Source organism: Paramisgurnus dabryanus, chromosome 22 (assembly GCF_030506205.2).
Source record: "Paramisgurnus dabryanus chromosome 22, PD_genome_1.1, whole genome shotgun sequence".
Classification (NCBI taxonomy): Eukaryota; Metazoa; Chordata; class Actinopteri; order Cypriniformes; family Cobitidae; genus Paramisgurnus; species Paramisgurnus dabryanus.
In genome coordinates, this window is record NC_133358.1 from 4,189,617 (window position 1) to 4,213,469 (window position 23,853).

Consider the following 23,853-nt stretch of genomic DNA (forward strand, 5'->3'; position numbering starts at 1 on the left):
GGTCAGATGACTACTCAACTGTTATTGTTCAACTGGGTTCGGCATGTGTTTGAAAGGTTACGCCCCTGACTACGCGTGGGTTTTCCGGTTCTGACTGAGAGTCACAGGCAATGTAAACAAGCGCTATATTTCTCTATAAACGATGGTGTCTGTACAGCCTTACCACTTCGAGCTCGATCCAGAGAGTTCAGACAGCCGTTACGATATAAAAGATCTACGTCAATGAACGCGATTGGATTTAACTTTTTTAGATGTCCTTAGCTCTGCCAGAATGCTAAACGAAGAAGAAAATGTGTTGCAAAGACATCCTAAAGGTAATTATAACGTACTACATTTCTTTGCAAACTATATGGAAACACCAAATGTAGCACATAGAAAGTATTTGTTGAAATGATTATAAAACTATTTCACTTGTTAACATTATTTTACTATAGTAAACTTTATTATAAAAGACTGCTTACATACTATATCACTGTGCACACTATATGGAAACACCAAATGTAGCACATAGAAAGTATTAATTGAAATGATTATAAAACGATTTCACTTGGTAATTTCTACATTATTTTACTATAGTAAACTTTATTATAAAAGACTGCTTGCATACTTTACTGTGCAAACTATATGGAAACACCAAATGTAGCACAAAGAAAGTATTAATTGAAATGAATGTTAGTTCTACATTATTTTACTATGGTAAACTTTATTATAAAAGACTGCTTACTTATAAGTGCTGTGTTTTTACTTATTAGGTTTTAAGGAGAATGCAACAGGTTCCAAGGACTCTTACCTGTCTGATTCATCATCCAGGTTTTGCACAAATTGTATAAATCCCTACACACAGAACATTTATTGTACCGACTATAAGCCTCCCAGGTGAAAAAGTAGTACACTTCCATAGTGTACTTAAAGTGCTTTATTTTCGCACACTAATTTTGTACTTAATATACTAAAAATTCATCTTTAGTACTTCTTAAGATGTTCTTAAGATCATCTAAGTGTACTTCACTGTGCTATTTTGAGACACCATAAATATGAACTAAAATGTGCTTAAAATGTATTTAAAAAATGTATTTAGATACCACTTTTAGTAAACTTGAACCCATCTTTGTATGAAAGTTGAGTTCAAGTTTAATTCAAGTGTTAATTAAATACATTTTTTAATACAGAGATAGTATGTTAAAAATGCATTTTAGTTCATATTCATGGTGTCTCAAAATAGCACAGTGAAGTACACTTAGATGATTTTAAGAACATCTTAAGAAGTACTAAAGATGACTTTTTAGTATATTAAGTACAAAATTAGTGTGCGAAAATAAAGCACTTTAAGTACACTATGGAAGTGTACTACTTTTTCACCTGGGGGCGCAGGAGTAGAGTAAGTTTTATTACATTTTTAAACCAATAACACTAAAGTATCATTATAGTAACAAAGCACCCAAAAGAACAAAAGATGTACCTTTAAAGAAAATATAGTAGTCAGTCAAAAGTTTATTTATTTATTACAAATATATATTTAAATGTTAAACAATATACAAATAAACATACTTTAGTAACCATATTGTGCTCTTCTTTCAGAAATTGTTCAATTCACTTCTTACGGCTATCAATTCAGATAAATGGCATATCAAAGCTTTGTCAGCTGGTGCTACTTAAGACGACACAATAGGATTATCATCCTGTCGTGTGTTGTTCTCCAGATATGCTTGGAGCTTCCTGATCAGACTCGTCAGAATGTTGGCTTCCGACGACCCCTGCACTGAAGATGGCATGCAATCACGTCCTCCTTTGAAGGTCTCTCAAACTGTGATGCCAGGTCCATTGGAATCGGGGGTTTCCTTCAGCTTATCTTCAAATACCTCATCAAACACAAGCCTGATCACATCATCCACATAACTGTAAAAATATTGCAGTAAATAAATCTTTTGTCTTGATCATTGATTTCCCTGCTTCATACATTAAGTTTTTATTTATGAATATATTTGAAATAAAACATTACTGCTTACAGTATGTCACTTGTGTGTTTTGGGAACATAGCCTTGTACTTTCCCTCTCCTGCTTTTGTTACGGCTTGGTGACATTGTAATGGATGGCTGCAAGGTACAACCTGTAAAAATATACAAGCAATACATTTATTGTAAAAGTAAATACTACTTTATTTAACACAGTTACTAAAATACTTAAATACCTGCACAGCATTCCAATAAATGGGAAAATCAAATTTTTTGCTGCAAATCTGAAATCTCAGGCTACGGCAAAGGCATCTACTGATGATGGTGATGGAAACATTGTGAAACGATGCTACTGCCTGGGTTCCTATGATTATGCAGAGAAAAAAAACTTTGTCATCATCAGTTATACATTTAAGACTGGTAGTGGTATCACTAGCTAAATACATCATATGTGTTACATACCTTTGCTACTCATATGCCAGTCTGACTCCTTGTACTGTGTGTAATGATGTTGCATGTTTGGCATTGTACATCACGTCTACTGCTGCCTACAGCGTAAAAGGATGTGTCCAGCTGCGAATCTAGGATATAGACAAATAAAACAAACATGCATTCAGTCAAAAAGACATATTATAACAATAGGGTACAACGACTATAAATCGTTAGACTATTCATTAAAACTTTCATGTATTACATATTACATGGCCCAACATTAGCAACATACATTACGTGTTTACTTTGTTTCAAAATCTAAGAAAGCTTTAAGTAAATACAACAGTAAAATACATATAACTTTAAACAAATCATCTGTACTTAGAGTTTCTTAAGTTTGATCATGAAAACAAACGTTACTGGTAACAGTTTAGCTGGCAACTTAGCAAGTTTGTAAACACGTCTAAATAAACATCGATAAAAACCGATAGTCTGCATAATTCAACATACACGTGTGTAAATATGGTACGTTGTTTATGAAATACAGTATTACAACACAAAACAATTAGCTTGCAAGCTTAGCTCTACACACACATAATGTTAAGCTCCGGTTACCGGTAACGTAACTTACAGTAAAAGGCAAATAATAAACATGAATACTTACAGCCTGTGATCCAGAAGTGCACAGTAATCCAACTTTCAGGAGGAGACGTCGCACAAAGCCAGCTTCGGTTCATGAGAAGCAGTTATTGTGAAAACTCTGTGAACATATTTAACAACTTCTGACTGGATTTTTCCGGAACCGTATTAAACAAGATGTCCTCTGTGGAAGTCCATAAAGTGCTATTTTGCCCTCGCATCTAAAGAGACAGCTTCTACTCAAGAGATTTAATCACTTAAACCAGGGGTTCCCAAACTTTTTTTCCTGCGCACCCCCTTCTATGTCCCAACTGGGTTGGCGCACCCCCAATCCCCACTTAAAAAAAAAACTCTAAAAAGATTTGTTTTTAAAGACTCAAGTTTAATCATGCGCAAATAACCAGGGGCCAGTTGCAACAGCCGGACGTTAAGAAGTTGGGTGTAAGTCCTACGTCGAGCTTTGCTACGTCTGACATTGTGAAAAATATTTACGAGTGTTGCACCATCTGAAACTACGACCAGACGCAGCTACGCTCAGCGTAGATGATGCGCGCCCCCGTGTATGCGTTTAACCACTGTGATATTTAGATGCCATTCGAGTTTACTATGGTAAAAAACGTACACTTACTGCCGTCAGCTAAAAGATGATATATGAGAGTTTCCTCATGTTAACCAGTGCGATCTCCTTCTAGATGCGTGCGTAACTTGCAGACCCATCATTCACGAAAGCATTTACTGTTCGCACAAAAGGTGTATATAGTTTGCAGATTCATTATAACAGCTCAAGTTTAAAACAAAATTAAATGAAAGCTTTTAATAAGCTCTCTACAGTGTCTTTGTAAGTATTTATGTATTTTATTATATAATTCATTGGCGGTCTCTTTACCATGCATGAAAACACATTGCTCGCGTATCCTGTGCATAGACGTGCCCATGTCTCGTCACATTTCATTATTTCTATTTTTGCCATAAAAAAGTATCTCTCTCTTGGTCCCTCTACTCCTTCGTGACTAACAACTTTATCATAAGACGTCCCACACTTGACAGTTTCCCTGATTTCAGCCAGTTAAGCATATTTATAATATATATGGAATGAATGAAACGAGTTGGCACGCATATAGCGGCTGCAGTGCATAACAGAAGAACAGTGTGTAGAAAAAGACAGCAGCTGTCTTCTACGTTTCTATCAAAAACTAATTAATTATAGTTTTTTATTTAAAATAAAAGCGATTACAAAGGAAATGTTTACTGTTCATTTTTTATTTATTTATTGTATGGAAAAATCCCACTTAAAGAAACAGACCGCCATTACATTTTTCCTCTCGCGTACCCCCTGGTGGCAGCTTGCGTACCCCTGGGGGTGCGCGCACCACACTTTGGGAATCCCTGGCTTAAACGATGAAACAAGAGTTTGCAAACAGAGTCAGAGCAGGGACTCCCAACCTCCGCCATTTTAACTCTCTTCTGACTCGGCGCTCTCCACCCCCGTCTTTGAGGGCGTACCCAAGCAAAGCAGAGAGGGCTGAACTATGATAATGTTGGTCTTCTCTACATCACTAATCCCAGGAAGTAAACTGTTGCCTACAATCCGAGTGTTTTTTGTAGTCCTAGAACTTTAGAGACGATAACTCGCGTCATCGTTTTCTTTGAGGTATGTACTTTTTGAATATCGTTAGCATGTACTAATACACACTTACACACAAAAGGATGTTTAAAAACGTGTATCTCATAATAGGTGCTCTTTAAGTCTAATTGGGTAAACAACTTAGAACGCAACAATAATATTACCATATTACCAAATCCAAAAGAAATGATGACATTGTTTGTTTTACTCATGTTAGAGGAAAAGGCAAAAGAAAATAATTTCAACATCTCTTAAGCATAGAGAATATAAATAAAAATATAATTTAAAACTGCTCCTTTTAAATCAAGAAAAATTTAGGTTCTAAAAAAAGGTGTTAGTTAATAAAACTACATTTTTAATTCTGTGTATGCAACAAATATTTTGGTATTCAATCAGCGAAAATGACAAATGACATTTTAGCGCTTGCTAAAGTAATATCAGTCCTTGGATTGCCTGCTAAGAAATAAACAAACAGCCATTTCTATCTCAGGAGAAAAATCATTATTCATCTGTAATGGTTTTCTCAAACACTCTCAATAGCTTTCCTGGAAGGGACATTGTTCCCAAATGCTCTTGCACAGAGATGCATTGGGATGCTGACATTATTACCAAACATTCATCAGGATAAACTTCAGTGCGTCTTCACTCAGCGGGTACAGCTCAATTAAGCCTTAAATTAATGGAATATGAGATGTGTTTGTGACAGGTGAATAAATAAATGACCATGCAGTGAAACAAAGCAAACAGAGTCCCAAAGCAAAGCCATTGGTGAGTTTGTGTTTGGTGCCAGACCAACTTCCCAGATACCATGCAACCATTGAAACAAAATCGTTGATTTGTCAATATTAATACAACTGAATCAATATCACGTTTGCACCCTCCATTAATATTGAAAAAATATTGAAAGTTCAACAAATCACCATTATTGTGATCAGTGTTTGCTTAAGTTGGGTCATTGACTCTTGACATTAACTTAGTTATTTTTTTTCTTTTTTGTGTGTGTGTTTGTATGTGTTTATGTAGAAACACATGTGCATTGGTAAAGAAAGATGTGCTTTAAACTGATGGCTTTTTGTGAAGATGTCAAGATGATATAAAATTAAGCTGGTTTAAATGATTATGTTGATCCATTTTTGACAATTATAATTATTTTGGTTTGTAAATACACTTTGAAAAGACAAACAGAAACAATGCTGACACATTCAGACATCATTACTCATCCTACAAATCTCAACAAATGTGACAATCATCAAACAAATTCAGATAAAATCGATCAACTGCAACCCTTACGAAAAAGAAGTACACTTCAAGTTAATTTTATTAAGTATACTTAAGTAATGTTGGAGTATAGTTTTAAGTATACTTTATGTAGTAAGTGTACTAACATTTATGTTCTAGTAGTATACTTGTAAGTGTACTGCTTGAATACCGCTTGGGACTAAATTGGCCCACTTTTAGTATATAAAAGTATACTTCTAAGTGTACTATAAGTGTAAGAGTAGTCAACTTTAAGTGTACAACTAGTGCACAATTAGTTCTTCATTTGTAATGCAAGTGAACTCATGAGTATACTAGTAGTTTTCTAGACTTATACTTCAAGTGTACATGCAAATATTCTGTTAGTGTACTCTTAGTAAACTAGAAGTTACTTATTGTGTGCTGCAGGTATACTTCCAAGTGTTCTTTTAATATACTTTTAGTTAACTAGTAGTTTACTAGTCATATACTGAAAGTGTACATGCAAGTGTTCTGTTAGTGTACTCTTAGTTAACTAGTAGGTTACTTATTATGTGCTGCAGGTATACTTCCAAGTGTTCTTTTAATATACTTTTAGTTAACTAGTAGTTTATTAGTCATATACTTCAAGTGTACATGCAGAAGTGTTCTGTTAGTGTACTCTTAGTAAACTAGTATGTAACTTATTGTATACTGCTTGTGTAACAAAGCACTTTGACACTGAGGATCCATCTGCAGGTTTTTATTAAACACACTCATATTCCAACAGGCAAGGTCAAACAACAGCAAACACAGCAATGTAAGGCAGGCAAATCTCATAGTCATGAAACAGGCAAAAGGGTCAGGGCAGGCAACATACTCATAAACCGGGTAAAACAAATAAAGATCAATAAATACAGATGGATATGCAGGCAGGCAAACGGCTCAGCAATGACAGCCGGTACAAATCAAGACTTTGGACTGACTGAATGTTTCCAGAGAGTTTATATAGGCTGTCCAATGAGTTTCAGGTGCAGATTAATCAGTCCAGGCATGCGGGATTATGGGAAATGGAGTCCAGAACGAAAGTTAATATTCAGGGGGTTCAGCCATATATATAGATATATATACAACCTCAAATCAGAAAAAAGTTGGGACACTGTAGAAATTGTGAGTAAAAAAGGAATGGAATAATTTACAAATCTCATAAACTTATATTTTATTCACAATAGAATATAGATAACATATCAAATGTTGAAAGTGAGACATTTTGAAATGTCATGCTTGGCTCAATTTGGATTTTATGCATGTACACTTTCAGTATGAGTACACTAGTTAACTAAAAGTATAGTAAAAGAATACTTGCAAGTATACCTGCAGCACACAATTAGTAACTTACTAGTTTTCTAAGAGTACACTAACAGAACACTTGCATGTACACTTTCAGTATGAGTACACTAGTTAACTAAAAGTATAGTAAAAGAATACTTGCAAGTATACCTGCAGCACACAATTAGTAACTTACTAGTTTTCTAAGAGTACACTAACAGAACACTTGCATGTACACTTTCAGTTTGAGTACACTAGTTAACTAAAAGTATAGTAAAAGAATACTTGCAAGTATACCTGCAGCACACAATTAGTAACTTACTAGTTTACTAAGAGTACACTAACAGAACACTTGCATGTACACTTTCAGTATGAGTACACTAGTTAACTAAAAGTATAGTAAAAGAATACTTGCAAGTATACCTGCAGCATCAAATTTATAACCTACTAGTTTACTAACACTAAAGATTCTCCATGAAGATAATACACATTTGTACTGTACACTACATATACTTTCAAAATTTACTTAAAATATACTGTTTCTAAAGGATGCTAAATAATGTATTTTATAAATATGCTGTCAGTGCATTATTATAATGATAACTTTAACAGATAAAGTATACCTAAAATAAACTTTAAAATAAGTTCAAATTAGTATACTTTAAAAATTGCACAGAACTTTAACTCCAAGTATATTTTTTAAAGTATACTTTTAGAAAATATATTAAATTATAATTATTTTGAAATATATTAAAAGTTTAATTGTAAGCAAATATGTTGTAAGCATACTTTCAATATATTAAAAGTTGGTACATGCTAAGTTAAATATACTTGAAATACAATAAAGTATATTTATTTTTTACCAGGGCTATTCATATGGCTTTTTGCAGCTTTCTTGATGTAGCTTTCGTTGTTGCATTTTTACTTAATACTGTTAAGTATATGTCAGTAAACAAGTATAGGCCAAATATACTTAGACATTTCGGTCAGTATAGGTCAAGTATACTTTAGTACAATTTAAGTATATTTCTGAGAAGTACCTAAAGTACATTTTAGAGAGGTACATAAAAAGTAAACTGAAAGTATACTTTTTTATTTTAAGTTTAAAAGAAGTATACTTATAGCACACTTGAATAAACTTCTTTTTCGTAAGGGAATGCATGTTGGGAGTCATAAATTAGTTTAATACTATGATGATACCCAGCATGCATTGCAGCATGAAGCTTTCTTTTGATTATCGTCACCATTGATGAGATTCATAGACCGATTCATGATGTCAGAGAGATTCAGTAGGTTAATCTTCTTAATGTGTTTTTATAATTCTCAAAAAAACAGACCTTACCCAGCTTCCAACTAGTACTGTAATATCCTTTTCTTACACATCTTTAACAGTATTTCATTAATATTATTTAGGTATATCTACCAGAATTAAACTACTTGATAACATAAGATCTTTGTTTTGTTTTTGCCATAGCAGATGTATTTTAAAAACACTGCTTCAACAGCCAAAGAAAACTTACCATTAAAAAACAAGAGTCAAGGGCCCAACTAAAGCAAACACGATCACGATAATGGTGATTTGTTAAAATTTCAATATTTTTTTAATACAGTTTTTCTCCATTGGTTTGGCTCATTTCTTGAAACAGAAATTACATTCTCAAAACAACATGGACAAACCTCCAAACCACTTGGCAAGTGTTCACAACAGAATTGAATTTCTCATTCATTTCATCAAATTGCAAATATCTAAGTACATGTCTCAATAGCTCAGTACATCTTTGCAACTGATTAAGTACAGGTAGCCTACATTTAGCACATTTTCCAAGTGAATAGATCTTGTTGATCTAAACTGATTGGTTGATTCTCAGTCTAATGGTTGTTCACTCCAAAATATGTCAGCGTCATTTCATTGTATAAGTCATCACATGCACAATAGTCTGTTCAATTGGAAAAATTAGTTAAGAACATAATACCATATATATATATGAATAACATATATGAATGCGTTGAACATTTGATAAATTTATTACAGCAATTGACAGTCAGGTAAAACTAAAACTTGACTAACAAAGTAGGAGTTTACGCTTTTGTAGAGAATAATGGCATTGGAAGGAAACGAGGCCCCTCACATCCTCACATGCCGGTGTTCACTGATATGCTCACACAAAAATCGCTGCAAAAGATGCTTTCCAACAGCTGTTTTAGCATTCGTTGTTACAGTTTTTCTCAATTGCTTTGGCACATTTTTCGCAACAGTCTTATTATTCTCTAAACTGTGAGTGCAAATGTCACAACTGTTTGCTGGAACTTCAGAACTTAATTGCATGTCTGCAAAATGAAGTTACACACCCAAAACATTTTATTCATGCTTCAAAACCTAGTTATCTTGTCAGTAATTTGGCCAAGGGCACCACAATATAAAGTATTTTTGTCATCGTGTGAGCAACACTGGTCAAAATGTTTAGTTGTTTTTTCACCATGAAAGTCCACCATAGAAAATAAGGTTTCATAAAAAAATCGTAATAATTGAGAAGAGTCAACAGTACATAGAAAAAAAGTAAATTAACATTTCTATTTATTCACTTCATTTATTTTTGTATGTGTATTACATTTACAGTTTTTCTCAGTCGCTTTGGTACATTTCTCGAATCATACTCACAATTTGCAAAACAGTAAGTGCATTTCTCAAAACAATTTGTACAAATAGCAAAACACCATGGATAACCTGCAAAAGCCACTCTTTTACTCAAAATACTTAGTTCATCCTTCAAAATTAAATATCTGTGTCAATGAACATGTCAGTGCTATCAGAATAACAAGTCATTGTGTCATTGTGTACGGATAAGACAGTCAAATTGTTTAGTCATGTTGTCAATATAAAAGTTTACTCTGAAGTGATGTTCTGATGTAAACTTTGGCTAAAGTTTTGACGAAAAGTATTGTAAATTGTAAGATACACCTTAGTGTATGTGGGAGTTTGATTGCAAGAGACTGGACAAAATTTACATTTACGCTTTTACTGTTTGTACTGTAATTCGTTGAAAGACCATGTCATGTCATTGCCATAAAGAAAGATAAAGACAGCACTGCAAGCACTGCATAGCATAAAGAGAAAAAAAAAGTAGAAATGTGAACATGATAGATGTCTAAAAGATGTCTAACCATAGCCCAAGAATAGACAATGCATATACTTTTAGAACATGTAAAAGAAATGAAAGCAAACACCTTGAACACACTTTGCTTACATGTTGAAATATCATACATCTTCAAGTTATTTTGGCAAAAATGGCATGTAACCAAATTCAAGGTTATTTAGGGTAGAAGTGGATTACTCATAGCCGGACTATATTGGGTCTATAGTAGCTGTCATTTCAACATCTAAGTTTTTGTTTGCTGGGGACGTTCCTGTCTCTTAGAGAAAGTCAAGATTCACCTGGGAGCAATTTACCAATTTAGGACAGATTTAGAAAAAATGTCTAATGGAAATGTATAGAAATATGTTTGACCATACCCTGTATTTTGACAACATGTTTAACCATTTTGAATGTAAAGACTTATACTATGAACTAATGCCTAAATGTTGTGGGCGGTGAGACTATTCAACAGAGACCCATTATAATACATTTTGATCAACATGACATAAGCAACTGATAATGTAGGAAAAAGCAGAGAATTGTACATAATCATTTGCATGGATGTACCAAAACATTTGCAACTTGTTCAAAGAAATGAGAAACTGCTTTTTTCATGTGCACAAGTGACACAATGATGTGAGAATTGAACAAGTAGTTTTGAGAATTTCAATTCTGATCTGAGAATTGTACTAAAGCGACTGAGAAAAACTGTAAACTGAAATCTTGCTTGTCCAATTGCTGTACATTTCATATTTCCTATGTTACAAAAAAAATATAATAGAAAATAACTACAAAATAACCTCAATGAAAAACTAATTATTCTTGTTGGACATCCTGTCGCTCTTGTTGGTCAGGCCAAAGATTTTCATCCACATCACATCTTATGTTTTCCATTGCCATGCACCAGGGAAAAAATCTCCAATGAAGCAGACATTACAAACAATATCAATGTCAGATATTTATGGAATGTACATGCATGTTTAGTAGTTTTTGATAAGTGAATGGATCGTTTTGAATGTGATGGCGTACACGATGACAAATGATTGAGAAGTTGTGAAGAGTTTGACAGTTTAAGTGAGAATTGACTCATCAGTTTTGATCAACAAGCCATATGCAATTAGTTGTTGGGCAAACTGCAGACGATTGTACTTATTGTTTGCACACATGTGCCAAAGCATTTGCAATTTGCTCAAATCAATAAGAAATTCCAATCTGATGTGAACAATAAGCTAATTGTTTAGAGATCTGATCTTATTGTTTTGGAAAATAAAATTTTCATTTGAGAATTGAGCCAAAGCAATTGAGAAAAACTGTAACTTGTGGACCTATTTTTCCAAACGCCTCACACCCGTACATTCTTCCGCTTAGAGCTTGAATAATAAACACTCCAGCCCAGGTGGTGGCGCTAATCCGCCTTTGCCAATTGCAAAAATAGAAACAAAGTTCCCGGCGCGGAGTAATACCGTACCTCACAGGACATCTAATACAAGTCAATGGAGTTGGTAAAAACTATGATAAAACCTGTTGGAATGCGTCTTTTGCAGCGATTTTTGTGTGAGCATACCAGTGAACACCCCTGACCACTCGGTGAGTTTCACATCTTTGTAAATGAAAGTTTAATGCATTTTAGGAAGGATTGTTCCAGTGCACCAATAAACCCATTGTAGAGGTGTGAGGTGAAACACAAACACGCGAAAATTCTCAGGGCAGCCGCACATGTCGAAATTTCAGTCAAAACCATTCTATTTCACCATAAACAATCTGAAAACAGGGCTTTAAGTCTAAAATACGGAACTTGTCCTTTAATAGAAGCAGTGGAAAGCACAGAAGAAGACAGATAGCACAACACGATACACGATAGCACAAGCAGCTAAATTTGCTGTGGCTATGAATCAACCTTATAAGCGTGCGTATTACTAATGTAACGTAAAGAAGAGGGTGCTAAGTTAAGCCCAAGAAGGCTGCCTCCCCGGGTTGAAAAAAAACCCTAGGAGAAAAAAACCCAGGCTTAGCCGGGGAAGTAAAAAAAAGTCATAGGAGGGAAAAACCCTTGGGAGATATATATTTATATATACACATTGAAACGGATAAGGAGATTAGGCAGAGGTTAAGCGGGTTCTGCCGGTGGTCGTTGGTCAGGCATCAGCTGGGCATCACATTGAAGGTCAGCCAGTAGATCAGAGGTGTGCCGACTTTCACATTTACCAGAACTGGGTCTGTTTGTCTCATTGTCCTCGGGGTCGAGGACGAGACATGAAGAAAGAAAACAAAATCCTATTAGCGTGGGGCCATTCATATGTATACACATGTACACCTACACACACACACACACACACATATATATATATAATATATTAGGAGGCCCTACCCACATAAAACATAAGCATAATAGAGCAAAAAGCAAGGATTCCTGTTGGTTTGCATCAGTGGTATATTATTTTATTACGTGCACTTTTAGCTTCACGAACAGGCAGCTCAAAAGAAATGATCCAACCTTATTTAATTACAACTATACAATTATAGTTGCCTCGCCCTTTCATGGACGCTAAATTCTCTGCTTAATTGATTTGCGCAGTATATTTTCAGCTGTCTGGGCTGACTTTAAAAAAAAAACATCTCAAACATCCCCTCAACTTGAATTATTTAACAAAAGCAAACAAGACAAGTGTCTGACTGACACTGAACCGAACTTATAAATAAGGATGGGCTCCGCGTTTTTTCAGCACCGTAGACAGCTCACCTGGCGGCGAGCGTAGATTTCACCTAAACCTTATTAGAAATCCACCTTTCTGTGTTTGGGTGCTGAGAATTCCCTGATAAGTTTATCTTTGTCCAGCGATTTTGTCACCTCGTGCTCAATAAAAATCTGAACGAGAGCTGACGGCATCTTTGTTCAATAGGCTATTATAAAAACAGTTTACATTGTTATGCGGGAGCAAAACAAAAATAGACGATTTCCAAGCCACTGTAAAAAAAAAATCACCCCTCATTTATCTAAAGTTCTTGGTCATTATGTTCATTATGTTAATTTAATGGAACATTGTGTGTATGTTTTATTTTTGTATAGTGTTGTCTCTATGGACCTTTGTGTCTTGAATAAAGTTGATATGATGTTGCGTTAGAGGAAAATGCCGTCATGCACAAAATATATTGAAGGCAGTCAGTAAATGCACACAGATGTTATACACATATTTTAAATACAATTAAATACTGCATTAAGGTTAGTATAAAATCCAATAATATTATTTAAAAAAAAACCCATTGAAATCAGTCCCTAAAATAATGTATTATTAAAAACCTGGAATCGCACTTGCACAGACAAGCCTAATGAGAGAGAGCATGGTCGAATTCAAAACTGCGTTTTTGCGCCCTTGAAGGGCACTTAGGGACGGGAGCCGCTTAAACTTTCACTCCAGATAAAATGAAAATGACGTTGCTTTCATTGCTCTATTCTCCAAGTGTATTTTAGCGGTCACAGTCACGCAATGAGACACAATTGCGCAACTCTCTGCACAGCTCTGATATTTGAAGGGAATAAATAGGGCATATAGCGATGAGTACTTCAAATTGATATTCTCTCCATTTGTGACGGAAAATTTGTCGGAATGAATGCGCACGGGCTAACTACGACAGGTAACACATTTAAGAAATGTCGGTTTTCACAAAAATAAGGCTATTAAGCTCTCGTCTAGTGATCCCGATGCTAAAGAATAATTAAACCTCTAGAATTATCCAGTGTTCGAATTATGTCAAAGCTTATGGGGGGTCCCCTAGCTAAGCCCCACCCCCCGGCCAAGCTCCACCCCCCTCATTATAGGGTCGCTGTGATTTCACAACGTAAGATGTGATCGTCCTTGATCAACAATCATCTGATCCTGCTTTTAATCAAAGAAACCCCAAATTACCCTTAACTCAAACTCTAAAAAAAGTTTACCCCTCAAATTAGTGTGAAACACTGGCAAGGGCAGAACTTTTAAACAGAATAGGGGTGAAATAGGGTGGACTCATTCTTAAATTACATAATTTTACTATATAGTAGTGGTTAAATGGATGATTACATTGCGTTTTTTGAGTCATAGATTGAATAATTTTCGGATCAGCAAAACTGGAAATTATGAACATATAAAAATAGAAAAGAACAAAGTTACAAATAAAGCAAGATCTAACAGTAGTATTTAGGTACATAAATAGAATCAAATGAATAATAACACTGTTTTCTTCACTGTATAAATTAAATATAATTAATCTTTTTAAAGATACATAATTTTAAAGATAGTTATCATGCCACCAGGTTGAAGGTTGCTGTCCCCAGCACTCACAGCAGCCCCATTCGCGTAATTTGCGGGTGGTATACGTCCCCACCGCTTTATGACCAAGTTGATTGTGCCCCAACTTCCGACCACGAAGTAATTCTTGCGTTCATAATCATAATTAGGGTCCATATTCATTTAAAACGCATGGACAACGCATGACGCGCCGCCGCCTTCTGCTTTTCAAAGCGGTCGCCTGTGAACACGAGTTTTGTTTTAGACGCGTCTGAGTGCACTTGCTGCACGTTTAGATTTGAAATAAACTTAAGGTAAAAAAAGGGTAAAAATCTACCGGTAAGTTATATATGTAAAAATGATTAATCTATTAATAGTTATTCTTCATCTAGTTCATGCAAACGGGAAAAAATATAGGGGAAAACATTTGTTCCTTTTCAGCAGTTGATAACTTGATAGAAGGTAAATTTCGTATTTTTTATATCTACCGGTAAGTTATATATGTAACAATGATTAATCTATTAATAGTTATTCTTCATCTAGTTCATGCAAACGGGAAAAAATATAGGGGAAAACATTTAATCCTTTTCAGCAGTTGATAACTTGATAGAAGGTAAATGTCGTATTTTTTATATCTACCGGTAAGTTATATATGTAACAATGATTAATCTATTAATAGTTATTCTTCATCTAGTTCATGCAAAACGCTAGGGGAAAAAATATATGGGAAAACATTTGATCCTTTTCAGCAGTTTTTAAATAAGTTTAATTGAATAATATTAAAATACCTTATGGTAGGGCTGCATGATTATGGCAAAATCATAACTGTTTTTAGACTATTTGCATTGAATTGGAAACGATATTTTTGGAAAATATATTTATTGCAAGGCTGCAAAGAATAGTGCAGTGAGGATTTAATTATATTATTTTAATATAGTCAGTGGTGAACTAAAGTGGGCCGGTCTAAGACATGAAACTCCAGGGCTGAAAATGAGTCCCACTTCGGCCCTGCATGTTACATTTTTCCAAGGTTTAAAAAAACACATGCAAAAAATACTGTCTACAAAAAATTATTTATTTCTGAAAGATGCGTAGTTGAGCGATAGGCTAAGTATTAAAGAGACTATCATTTATTATCATTTAAGCATGATTTCTTCTGCTTTCCTAATAAAATATTTTGTGTGACTGGGTTGACGCGCCGTCAGTCTGAGTGGATAGCTTTGCCACTGTTATGAAATAATTGTTTGAGAAGATTAAAAAAATAAAAACCTTAAACCTAAAGATTGCTAAAGATTCTTACCGCAACTGAGGTAATAAATACTCCACACGCAGATAGAGACATTAACTCGTCTGTCAATTCCTCCCGAAAACAGCATGAGGCGCACTTGCGAGTTTCTTTATTTCGGACAGAAGTCATTTGAATTATTTTATTGCGAAATTGGTACAAATAATGGACAGTATCGCTTTGTGACACGCAAAATGAGGATTTTAAATTTATTTAGTATTTTAATTTGAATAAAAACCAGGGGACCCCCCTAATTTATATTTTTGTGCTTTATGGGGGGTCCCTTAAGGCTTATAGGAGGTCCGGGACCCCCCCAGACCCCCTTCAATTCGAACACTGGAATTATCCACATGTGCACGTTTTCTTAGAGTTTTTATGAAGCACTGTGATGCTGCTGTAAACGATTCTACATTGATTTATAAAAATGAAAGAAATTACTTTTAAAAATAATTTAAATGACATTTAATAAATATTAATGCAGTTCTATATTTTTTTTATAAAATACATTCATTTCATATTAATAATCCGATTTCTACAGGCTAAAGCGCGTATGAACGTCCGAGAGAAAATAAAGAGCAGAAATTAATTGATTTAAAATGAAAGATATGTGATTGCTTAACATCCACAGGCACTGACAATGTGAGCTCCCCCGTGCAGGAATCATAGCCCCACGTTCAAACATTCTTGCGCCTGGCTGGGGCCCTCCTTTAGGGCGGGGCCCGTTTCAATTGAAACGGTTGAAACATAGCTAAGGCCGCCTCTGCACACATATACATATAGGTATTGAAGATACAACATCAACCCTGTGACAGATTCTGCCAGGGACGTGCACAGGGGGGTTGCTCAGGTTGCCCGGGCAACTGCCCATATGCCCTTCTCGACTCAAGTTGCCCTTCCGAGATAAATTGTACTTTTACTTCGTTTACACTATGCAGCGTTCCTTCGTTACTGTATTTTAATTAATTACGAAATTTGTATTTTATTTTTAAATTGCTATCTTGTGTTTCTGGCGCATTCGCGAATTAATGACTCGTTTGAGTCGATTCCTTACAAAGTTTTGCAAATAAATGAGTCTTTTGAGTCGATTCTTTACAAAGCGAATGGGCCAAACGTTTAAATTGGTTCGCGAATCAGTTTGAATGAATTGTTCAGATCGCTGCAAAAACGGAATCGTCCGAAGCTGTTTTACTCGTAACCTATGTAGAAACACGCAGAATATAACCATTTTTGGGTGACGTGGAAATGAATTTACCAATCTTTTAACTAAAAGCAAAACTTCACACATGTACCCGCCATTACATACACGCGACCTGTTCGTCGTCAGACACAGTTAAACGCGTGCAAGTCCAGACGCATTGTAGCACAGATTGAAGAAAATCCATCGATGATTGACGTCTGATTCGCTGTATACTGTACTGTATATGATGTAAGTGATTCTCACAAAACACACGTGACATGACAACGTAAGAAAACATGAGTTTTGTCTAAAATAGTTTTTATGTAAGTGTAAACTGTCAATGTCCTCAGACCATCTTAGGAGATTTCTAACTTTATACATATGCAAAACTGTTGTCAGTTTACTTGTCTGATATTTCAGCTATAAGCTACATCATCATTGAGACTAGAGTTAATTTGTTAATTTGAAATGCTTGTCTATTCTGTGTTTGTATTCTTTTTTCTGTACTGTTTGTGTATGTTGCAGTTTTACACATACTGTAGAAGTGCCCTTCATAAGTATTCTTCTGTTTGTTGTGGAGTCACGAAATGTCTAAACATTAAAAGATGAACATGAGACAAAAGTACAGAATCTGTCACATTCTTTTTTTTAATGGTCACTGAGCTGTGTCCTGATTGTTTACACATGAAAAGCATAAAATGTGTAGGATCAGTTTGATTCACGTATGTGCATTTGTGTACAACATACATAAGTCAGCATTTAATGCTGTTGTTCTTTGTTGTTAAAGCATGTATGTGTTGAAACATAAACAAAGGTTAATAAAATGTGACATTCTAAACTTCTGACATACTTATCTTACCAATTTCTGGTCTCCACAGCAAACAGAAAAATCTTGTCTTTACAGTTCTGATACTTATGGAGGGCACTGTATTGTGTGTGTGTGTGTGTGTGTGTGTGTGTGCGCGCGTGCGTGCGTGCGTGCGTGCGTGCGTGTGTGTGTGTTTGCGCGTGTATATCTAGATTTATTTTTTCATGAGTAACTAGTAACTCGCTACTTGAGTATTATTTTCATTGCATACTTTTTACTTCTACTTGAGTAATTATTTATTAAGTTACTTGTACTTTTACTTGAGTAAAGTTTTTGGATACTCTTTCCACCTCTGTTAAAAACTTCATGAATCTAGGCTGAGTTTGCCACGTTTAAGCTTAAATAATCAGACAGATAGCAGCTAGCTACAGCTTGCAGACAAGCAGCCTAGGCTACAATTTTTTTGGTAGGAATTAGGCAAACATGTTTGCTGATTTTAATAAAGACCCTGTTATTCTCAATCCTTCATATAGGCCGTGTTTAAAAAAATATTTAGGGGGGGGTGCCCTTTATTTAGGTCAGAGCAACTGCCCCTAAAAATTCCTGTGCACGTCCCTGGATTCTGCACAGTTTGGTTTAGGGAGAACGAGGAAAGTGCACGGGTTTTTGGAGATCGACACACTGACACCCTTTTAAGGACTAAAGTCCCGCCCCTGACCAGTGGGCTTAACACCACAAATCTATACCCACCGAGCTTCATTGAAATCTGGTCGAGCAAGGGAGTAGGGGAGACGGGGACGAGACTGCGCCAGCCATCTGCCTGATGCCTGTCTGGGCTTCACAGTACTCCCTTACTCGCCATCCTCCTCCTCAGAAACCTCAGGAGGAGTGCCGAGCAAGTGATAACATTATGCCATACATAGCTTTCAATCACTCCTCTGCGCTTGGCAATTAATGGCCTGATTCGGGGTTTTATTGGTCTAGTTTTAAAGTTTTGGCCTTGTATTGTGGTTTGTATGTGCACAGAGTAGCGTTTCTTTTCCTTCTTTTCCTTATATGTAGCCTTTTTTATTTTATACGTGACATTTGTTTTTGAAAGTTTATGCCCGACTCATGGTTTGCTGCACATATGTAAACGAGTAAGGAAAGATTAAACATATTTCTTAAGAATATTAACCCTCAATTGGTCCTTGGGGTCTATATGACCCCAAACAACATTTCATTGGTTAAAAAAAGGTTCCCTTTATCTCAGAGATGTAAAACTTTGTGACTTTTCCTAAATAATCTATCTTTACATACACAAAAAAACTGGGCTTGATTCGGTTGTTCTAAAGGTAATGTAATTGAAAGTGAATGGGAAATGCAAAAATGTACTTTTTGTCAAAAAATAAATATCAATAAATCCAGCATAAATCTGAAAATTTTGACACAGAAATGAAGGCCTGGTACTTGTGCACAAATGCAATGCAAAAAACACATGCTCACACAAACACACAAATACACACACACACACAAACACACACAGGTATGACTGCCACAGAGAGCATTTGTGTGGAATATGGCAAATAAAATCAGTCACAAATGCAGAAAATAACACATAAAGGTTACACTCACAAACACGCACGCACGCGCACATTTTAATATTTTATTTGTGTTCACATTTTACAATAAATTTCATTGAACACAAACAATCTTAGATACAAGCATTGTAATCCAATAATCATTGCCTCTGGTCTCAGTTTATGGGTACAAATAGCAACGCCTTCTCCATATGTGCCGACTACCAATTATTGCTGAAATTGAACAAAATTTTGCTAGAGCTTTTGCTCTTGGCTTAGGGAGACCAGCAATTTGCAGACCTCTGACCACTTGTCTGTGGACATTACCTAAGCTTCCAAATATATATACCAAAAACTTACATTTGTACCCCAGCTGCGCAACAATGTCTTTAAGTGGCTGGTATTTTAAGAGCTTAGTAAGGTAGGCTTCTTCCAGACTGTAATCAAATGTACAACCTACTTCAAGAATGGTCACTTCTCTGCTGTTCTCATCAACAACAACAACATCTGTTTTTTTTGCAGCAACATTTGAAAACACATTATTTACACTATTACAGAGTTTGAACATGCAAGGTGAGACACATACATTCTTATAGATTTTTGTAGACTGTGAAACACATGGAATTATATTTTCAACCAGTAAGTCAACGATTCTGTCATGTCTGGCAACATACATTCCCTTATATGCATAACATCCATTCAAAACATGAGACAGGGATTCAATAATTAACTGGTTATCATGGTGCAAACAGTGTGAAGAGAATGAATTAGGGTACCAAAGGGAAAGATTGAGTCTAGTTGGAAGGACTTGCAATCTGGCTTTGATTGCAAAAGTCATTATGTCTTCATCAACCACAGAGTTTCTGAGTATTGAGTGAGAAACAGAATGGTCTGCAGTGAGAATACAAGCAATCTTTCCCTGTAGTTTAAGACCAATCCAGTGTTGCTGCTGTCGTTGTTGTTGTAGCCTTACAAGGTACCTTCGTGCATTGTCTGGTGATAGGTGAAATCCTGTATCCACAACAATAGCCCTTGCTGAGGTTAAACGATCGGTTATAAGATCTTCAGAAACAATTATGGTGTCTGTATCAGGTTTCACCCAGTCCAGGGATACTCCAAGTTTTACACAAAGGTCATTAAGGTCAGGCCAATCTGACCAGACCCCGAAACCAGCACAGTGTGTCTCCATCTTACAATTAGATTTTCTCTTAAAACCCAGAAAGCTTGACTCTCCCTCTCCTGCCAAAGGGACTTTGCGTCTTTTCATGTCCAAAAGCAGAGAGGATCTAGCAAGCTCTCTGACAGTATTGTCATTATTGTTTAACATTTTAATAAGATGTGACAATCTTGTTGCATTGTATATCTACTCCACATTTGGAACACCAAGACCACCGTCTTGTTTAGACTGGAAAATTATGTCTCTAGTAGTATGAGTGTTCAATCCAAACCACTTTCTTACTAAAGAAACCGTTTTATCATTCAATTGACTCAGGGTCTTACTCATAAGGTGGACATTGGCAAAGAGATGTTGTATTCTAGACAGGGCAATCTGTCTAATGGCCTCCAGCTTCATGAGCAAAGGAAGTGGTGAGCCATCAATTAAGTCCATCCTGGAAATATACTCAGTAACCATGTACTCAACCTGCTCCTTCCACTCCCCTGCTATATTAAATTTATGACCCAAATAGGTGTACGTCTCATGCAGGTCATACACACGAATCGGTTCTGTGTTGATAGTAAACTCAGGTATTCGATCAGCTTTGGATTTGTACCAACGGTTTCCCCCGCTTCGTCTCTGGTAGAAAACAGCACATTTTGAATGCTTAATTTGCAGACCTGACCAGTTCGTAAATAAGTCTGTTCTGACAAGCATGTTCTTAATAACACTCTCTTCCCGAGAGGCCAATTGGATGTCATCAGCATAGGCTTGTACAGGGTTAGGGGAAAACACGTTGGGTGGAGCACAATCACACAACCACTTAATCCACCCATTAGTGGCGAGTACAAAGTTCACAGCACTCCATGGGCAGCCTGTTTTTATGCCGACTTGGAGAGGTATTGGATCTGTTAGCTGTTTTCCACAGATAACCTGTATAAAGGATGAACTATATACATCCTTTACTATTTCAGTGAACACCTGAGGTAGTTGGATTTCCTCAAGAGCCTTAGTCATAACATTGTGATTTAAAGTTCCAAAAGCGTCACGAAAATCCAAAAAGACAGAATAGAATTTACAAGATTCATGTTTAAAATCGTCTATTCCAGTTTTAAGACAAAATACATGTTCATTCATTCCTTGTCTATTAATATAGGCTTTCTGTTTTGGTGACAAGATGCTATTGTTAACCAGCCAGGGAAGCACGCGAGACAGGACACACTTCATGAACACTTTATAGATTGTAGGTAAGAGAGAAATATCCCTCCATGTTGATGGATCCTTAGGTATATTGTCTTTTTTTGGAATACGATAAATCATTGCTCCTTTCCAGGACTCAGGCACTCTCCTATTTTCCAGGCAGACATTAAAAATGGATGTTAACGTGTTACAAATTTGTGCAGTTTTTAGGTTTTCATATGTAACTCCATCTATACCACATGCCTTGTTGTTTGGTAAACTATGTAAAACAGTCTCTACTTCAGTTGTTGAAAAGTACATTGAGTTTGGAAAGTCAGTGGGACTTACATATTGCAAACTATTATTCCAAGGTGGAGATGGAAGAGGGTCGTTGCTTGATGTTTGCCTTAAACATTTAATTTTATAGTAACTCGTTATCAATGTAGTATCACAAGGACAGGTGAGTGGCTCAAGATACTCACTACTATTCAGGATGATCTGAATCGCCTTTGATTTCCTATGCTGCCACAAATAAGCAAGCTTATTTCTACTCACTCGTTTCTGACGTTTATGGGCTGTGATGGGTCCTAGCTGTGGTTGAATCACATCGCGGATAAAACGCAGTTGCGTCTCAATCCAGTCTGCGATGGTAGACGTTGTCAAGGTTTCCAACGTTTGTTGTTCAAGGGGAAACTTTTTTAAAATCCGCGTCACATATTTCAGCAGCGGAAATCCAAGTTGCTTTTCTCCACGAGTCACAGTCTGGAAAATGCCGTTCCTAAAAAACACTCCAATTAGCAGCTTTATTAAACGTATCCATTCTTTTGGATCTCCAGAGGTAGTAAAGCGTCTCTTTTCTGGTCTGGTGTTCAACCTCGCTCTGAAGGCCCTCTCACTATCCTGGAAGTCTATCCATTGTTGTTGTGACAAGGGATGTTGATACTCAGCAAAATCCGTATCCGATGTTAACTTCTCCGGTAGATGTTCTAATACTGGAGCGGCATTTTGCTCTTTAACGCAATAAACTCTCCCACTTAGCAACGCCTCTTTAAAAGCGAGCCTCAGTGCGGCGACCAGGCACATAATCCATATAAGTTTTCCAAACAATGCTTGCATCTTCTACATTAACGATGGCAGTTACAACGGGTGTGTGCCGTGCGGTAGGATGTTTAAATAGAGAAATATATGGATTTAGATGTATAAATGTTAGCACCAAAAGCACCACCAAACAATTTCCATGTGCGACTTTTCGCGCAGCCGCACACACACACACACACACACACACACACGCTTTTTCTCTCTCCTTCTCATGCACACTCTCTCACGCGCATTCTCTCACACACACGCGCACACACACAAACCCACACACACAAACACACACACGCACACATACAACCACACGCACACAAACACACACACACACACACACACACACACACACACACACACACACACACACACACACACACACACACACACACACACACACACACGCATGACTACCACAGAGAGCATTTTTGTAAAATTTGGCAAATAAAATCAGCCACAAACGTAGAAAAGAGATATAAAGGGGTGTGACCTAATGCACACACATGAACACTCTCTCTCACACACACACAAACAAACACAAACACAGACACACACACATGCTCTCTCTCTCTCTCTCTGCCTCTCACACATTCTCTCAAGCACACATGCTCTCTCTCTCTCTCTCTCTCTCTCTCTCTCTCTCTCTCTCTCTCTCTCTCTCACACACACGCACACACACACACACATGCGCGCACACACACAGACACACACACTTACACTCAGTCAAATTTCTGTGGCATTTTGTAAAAACAGACATTTCAAAATGCATCAAAACTATAAAAAAATAACTATTTGAAATAATATTTATTTTTAATATCCTTTCTAATGTTTATATAAACATATATTAACAAAATGTATCACAAAAGTAATGAATTGAGCAGTTGTCCATATCCAGGAAAATGAATGGGTCTCTATGGGAATCTGACAGTCGAAATTATTTAATTCCTACACTGTAATTCTTTTATGTTTTTTTTCTTAAAACCAATGCCAGAATTCCACACCTCACACCT

The 23,853-nt window shown here is 36.1% G+C and overlaps 2 long non-coding RNA genes across 2 annotated transcripts in view; both read right to left on the reverse strand.

Annotated features, from left to right (window-relative positions):
• LOC135785514 (uncharacterized) overlaps nucleotides 1-23,853 on the reverse strand; it is a 387,186-nt gene that overhangs the window by 37,839 nt on the left and 325,494 nt on the right. The gene's annotated exons all lie outside the window — the stretch shown is intronic.
• Nucleotides 1,628-2,254, reverse strand: LOC135785515 (uncharacterized). Its single transcript, XR_010546614.2, has 3 exons — nucleotides 2,189-2,254; nucleotides 2,007-2,107; nucleotides 1,628-1,896 (listed from the first exon to the last, which is right to left on the reverse strand). It is a non-coding gene; the product is annotated as an uncharacterized lncRNA (long non-coding RNA).